Source organism: Salvelinus sp. IW2-2015, linkage group LG20, assembly GCF_002910315.2.
Source record: "Salvelinus sp. IW2-2015 linkage group LG20, ASM291031v2, whole genome shotgun sequence".
NCBI lineage: Eukaryota > Metazoa > Chordata > Actinopteri > Salmoniformes > Salmonidae > Salvelinus > Salvelinus sp. IW2-2015.
This window is the reverse complement of record NC_036860.1, coordinates 16058555-16064484: the sequence shown is the minus strand read 5'-3', so window position 1 is coordinate 16064484 and position 5930 is coordinate 16058555.

The following is a 5930-nucleotide window of genomic DNA, read 5'->3' as shown; positions in this document are numbered from 1 at the left end:
GTAACAACGGCTGGTAATGCATAAATTCACAGGCTTGTATGCGAAGCAGTAATTGTTACAACAATCTCCTGCAATTCACTGAGTCGTGAAACAGTGTTGTTTGATGAAGGCATTGTCTGTATAGGTTTTTTGGGCCTTTTCCCAAGCATTGTCCCAGCCATATCCGCGGCAGCAGGAAGAATTAAGTCCTCCACAAATAGAATGGGCTTGCCTGTCCTAGTCACTCGGTAGCTCGCCATATAAGATCTTTCTAGCCCCTTCTTATTAATGGTATCTGTTGCTTTTATACATGTTCGTACTACTCGAAAGTCGTCTTAATTCTCGAAAAAAAAAACTCCTGTGGCTTATTTTTCAAATTGGCATGTTTGTTTCTAAATGTCTGCGCAAGAGTGAAAGGTTTCATCGAGTTCTGAGAGAGTACTTTTGCCACATATACCACACTGTGGCTGAGGAAAGGCACTTCTCAATAAAAGTGAACTCCAATGAATGTAGTTCTCTTCAATATTTGCGCCTCTTCGATGGTCAACGTCCCTATGTTGTTCGGTGCTTTCCCGGGTAAGGGGGCAGTAGCTCTTCGGCTGCATCAGATTCACAACTGTCAGTGTCCATGCTAGCTGGGCTAACAACAAATGTAGAATTACTGACGCTAGCATTGGATGTGCTCGTGGAAGCAGAACAGCTTGTGTTGTGCGATAGGTGCAGGTGTAGTACTGCTGGTAGTAGCAATTGAGTTTGTCGATGAATAGAATACACGTAGAGCAAGTGGAAAAAAACAAAACTACTTGGCGTCATGTTGTGACGCAGCTTATCATGGTGCAGAAACATAGATAATATTGTTTATTAAGATGGGTAAGTGAATGCTGTTAGAAGAAAATGTTCAGAGTATGTAACATCTAGCAGTCTGAATCAGGTGATTCAATCCCTGGTCTATCACAACTTAGAGTACTGTCCGGTATATAGTCATCTGCAGCAAAGAAAGATATAAAAAAGATCAATGGCTCAAAACAGGGCTGCCAGATTATCTCTTCATTGCTCTAACCGAATGAATATTATTAAAGGCATCAATCTCATGGCTTCACGTTAAAAACAAATTATTATCTAGTATTCTGGTTTTATTTAGGAATGTTATATTTTCGAAAACCACAGTACTTTTCAGTCCAATTAGTACATACTAGCAACAGCATAACCACCAAACCAGACAGGCAAATCAGGGCAGCTAAAACAACTCAAACCAAGGACAAATCGCCTACAGTTTTATATAGAGCTATAGCTGAATGGATTTTTTTACCAATCAATTATTCTCAGACAAAAAGTAAATCCACCTTCAAGAAAAAAAATAAGAGAACAACTAATGTGATAGACCGTACGACTGGACACCAAATAGAAAGTATCAACTGAATGTTAAAAGTGTTTCCTGTCAGGTATTTAAATTATCTGTATTGTCTACTTGTTGAATGTTTGAAGTCTTGATAGTGGTTGTTTGTAATTTTCTGTTAATTGTTTGTTGGACCCAGGAAGATTAGCTAGCGTTTATGGCGTCAGCTAATGGGAATCCTAATAAAAATTACTAAAATTACTACCAGTAGAGCTGGTATGTGTCTCTAGACGCGGGCGTTACTTTTTAAAAAACCCGTTTTTGAGGAAATGAAATGAGCAGTAGCTACGTTTGGCTATATACGGACCGTTATGGAATTCCGCGAGAGATTAACGATTAATTTGATTGGATGTTATTATTTGACAAAGCTACCTGTATTTGACATTGTGTTATTTCGTTGAACACTAGATGGTTTATTTTATTTTTGGCAGTGAAACAAGGCTACTCAGGCGAGGGGGGGGGGGGGAACTCAAAAAAAACTATAGCCCTGTTGGAAAATATAAATGGACTGTTTGAAAAATGTGAATCACATTTTTATTTGGCGTACCCCTGGACGGCATTGTGTGTACCCCAGTTTGTGGAATACCTGTTTTAGACGATTCTGTGCTCCCAACTTTGTGGCAACAGTTTTGGGGAAGGCCTTTCCTGTTTCATCATGACAATGCCCTGTGCAAAAAGCGAGGTTCATACAGAATGGTTTGTTTTGATCGGTGTGGAAAAACCTGACTGGCCTGCACAGAGCCCTGACCGTCAACCTCAAAGCAATTTCCCGCAGCAATGTTCAACATCTAGTGGAAAAGCCTTCCCAGGGGAGTGGGAGGCTGTTATAGCAGCAAAGGGGGGACTAACTCCTATTTAATGCCCATGATTTTGGAATGAGATATTCGACGAACAGTTGTCCACATTTCGCCAGGTAGTGGCATATCAAGAAGCTGATTTAAACAGCATGGTCATTACACAAGGTTGCATCTTGTGCTTGGGACATAAGGCCACTTTAAAATGTTCAGTTTTGTCACACAACACAATTGCCACAAATGTATCAGTTTTGAGGGAGTGTGCAACTGGCATACTGACTGCAGGAATGTTCCACCAAGAGCTGTTGCTAGAGAATTGAATGTTAATTTTCTCACCATTAAATTTTCTGGCAACAGCTCTTCTCTGATTGCTCCATTTGGCCAGGCGACCACCTCTAGGAAAAGTCCTGGTGGTTCCTAACTTCTTCCATTTAAAGAATGAGGAGGCCACTGTATTCAATGCAGAAACATTTTGGTACCCTTCCCCAGATCTGTGCCTCGACACAGTCCTGTCTCGAGCTCTACGAACAATTCCTTTGACATCATGGCTTGGTTTTTGCTCTGACATGCACTATCAAATGTGGAACCTTATATACACAGGTGTGTGCCTTTTTGAAATCTTGTACAATCAATTGAATGTACAACAGGTGGACTCCAATGAAGTTGTAAACATCTCAAGATGATCACTGGAAACAGGATGCACATGAGCTCAATTTCGCAGTGCTCATATTAAAGGGTCTGAATACTTATGTAAATAAGGTTTCTGTTTTTTATTTTGAATACATTTTCAAACATTTCTAAAACCTGTTTTCGGCTTAGTCAATATGGCGTATCGTGTGTAGTTGATAAGGAAAACAGTTATTTTAATAAATTTTAGAATTATAGAAATAACAAAATGTGGGGGGAAATGAAGGGGTCTGAATACTTTCTAAATGCACTGTATGTACCTTAAACCTATACCCGGTACCAGCCAGAGGGGGCAGACTGGTTTCAGTTTGTTCCTTCTGAGCCCTAGGGATTTTTCCTTCCGTTGTGCTTCTTCTTGCTCTTTCAGGTCTAGGCCAGATTTACTCTAAAGCACTTTGTGACAACTGTTGATGTAAAAATGGCTTTATAAATACATTTTATTCATTTACTATATTATTAGATTGTATTGACCAATTTCAATGACTTGATATTCAACCCTCTTTCTGTCCCGTTTACACAGTTCCAGAATATGAGGTGAGTGTATAGCTAATGTAATTGAATATCCTATTTCTGCACATTTCAGCATGATGACGGATAACAAATCTCAATTCTAACTGAAAACACAAAACATACAATGCCAGTCAAAAGTTTGGACACACCTACTCATTCAAGGGTTTTTTCTTATTTTACTATTTCTACATTGTAGACTAATGAGTGAAGACATCAAAACTATGAAATAACACATATGGAATCATGTAGTAACCAAAAAAGCGTTAAACAAATCAAAAATATATTATATGTTTGAGATTCTTCAAAGTAGCCACCCTTTGCCTTGATGACAGCTTTGCACACTCTTGCCATTCTCTCAACCAGCTTCATGAGGTAGTCACCTGGAATGCATTTCAATTAACAGATTTGATCCAATCAGTTAGGGCTGTCTTCTGTAATCCAACCCAATTTGGTGAAAGACAAAGTCCATATAATGGCAAGAACAGCTCAAATAAGCAAAGAGAATGACAGTCCATCATTACTTTAAGACATGAAGGACAGTCAATGTGGAAAATTTCAAGAACTTTGAAAGTTTCTTCAAGTGCAGTCACAAAAACCATCAAGTGCTATGATGAAACTGGCTCTCATGAGGACGGCACAGGAAAGGAAGACCAGTTACCTCTGCTGCAGAGGATAAGTTCATTAGAGTTACCAGCCTCAGAAATTGCAGTCCAAATAAATGCTTTAGAGTTCAAGTAACAGACACATCTCAACATCAATTGTTCAGAGGAGACTGTCCATGGTTGAATTGCTGCAAAGAAACCACTACTAACAAAAACCTATAAGAAGAGACTGCTTGGGTCAAGAAATACGAGCAATGGACATTAGACCGGTGGAATCTGTCCTTTGGTCTGTATGAGTCCAAATTTGAGATTTTTGGTTCCAACACCGTGTCTTTGTGAGACGCATGTGTGGTTACACCATGAAGCATGGAGAGTAGGTGTGATGGTATGGGGGTGTTTTACTGGTGACATTGTCTGTGATTTATTTAGAATTCAAGACACACTTAACCAGCATGGCTACCACAGCATTCTGCAGCGATACGTTATGCCATCTGGTTTGCGCAAAGTGCGACTATCATTTGTTTTTCAACAGGACAATGACCCAAACACCTCCAGGTTGTGTAATGGGCTATTGACCAAGAAGGAGAGTGATGGAGTGGTGCATCAGATGACCTGGCCTCACACATCACTGACCACAACCCAATTGAGATGATTTGGGATGAGTTGAACCACAGAGTGAAGGAAAAGCATGCTCAGCATATGAGGGAACTCCTTCAAGACTGTTTGAAAAAGCATTCCAGGTGAAGCTGTTTTGAGAGAATGCCAAGAGTGTGCAAAAAGCTCTCAAGGCAACGGGTGGCTACTTTGAAGATCTCAAATATATTTTGATTCGTTAACACTACTACATGATTCCATGTGTTATTTTACAGTTTTGATGTCTTCACTATTTTTCACAATGTAGAAAATGCTAAAAATAAAGAACAACCCTTGAATGAGTAGGTGTGTCCACACTTTTGACTGGTACTGTACCTTTAGCTACACAGGATGGAAAAGTTGTAATTTAAAGTTGTGGTATACTTTAAGGCATACAGGTACATTACATTATGATGTGTGCAGTGGCTGGAATGGAATAATATATGTGTTGATCGTTCCATTGAATCCATCCAGCCATTACAATTAGCCCGTCCTCCTATAGCTTCTTTTGAGCTGGTAGAAAATCTGCCACATAAACACATAACATATTATAAGTTCATGTACAGTTGAAGTCGGAAGTTTACATACACCTTAGCCAAATACATTTAAACTCTAATCATGAGTAAAAAATTCCCTGTCTTAGTCAGTTAAGATCACCACTTTATTTTAAGAATGTGAAATGTCAGAATAATAGTAGAGAGAATGATTTATTTCAGCTTTATTTCTTCATCACATTCCCAGTGGGTCAGAAAGTTTACATACACTCAATTACTATATGGTAGCATTGCCTTTAAATTATTTCTTGCGTCAAACATTTTGGGTAGCCTTCCACAATAAGTTGGGTGAATTTTGTCCCATTCCTCCTGATAGAGCTGGTGTAACTGAGTCAGGTTTGTAGGCCTCCTTGTCGCCACACGCTTTTTTCAGTTTGCCACAAATGTTCTATAGGATTGAGGTCAGGCTTTGTGATGGCCACTCAATACCTTAACTTTGTTGTCCTTAAGCCATTTTGCCACAACTTTGGAAATATGCCTTGGGGTCATTGTCCATTTGGAAGACCCATTTGCGACCAACTTTAACTTCCTGACTGATGTCTTGAGATGTTGCTTCAATTATACCACATAATTTTCCTCTCATGATGCCATCTATTTTGTGAGGTGCACCAGTCCCTCTGCAGCAAAGCACCCCCACAACCTGATGCTGCCACCCCTGTGCTTCACGGTTGGATGGTGTTTCTTCGGCTTGCAAGCATCCCTCTTTTTCCTCCAAAACTTAACATTGTTATTATGGCCAAACAGTTCTATTTTGTCTCATCAGACCAGAGAACAT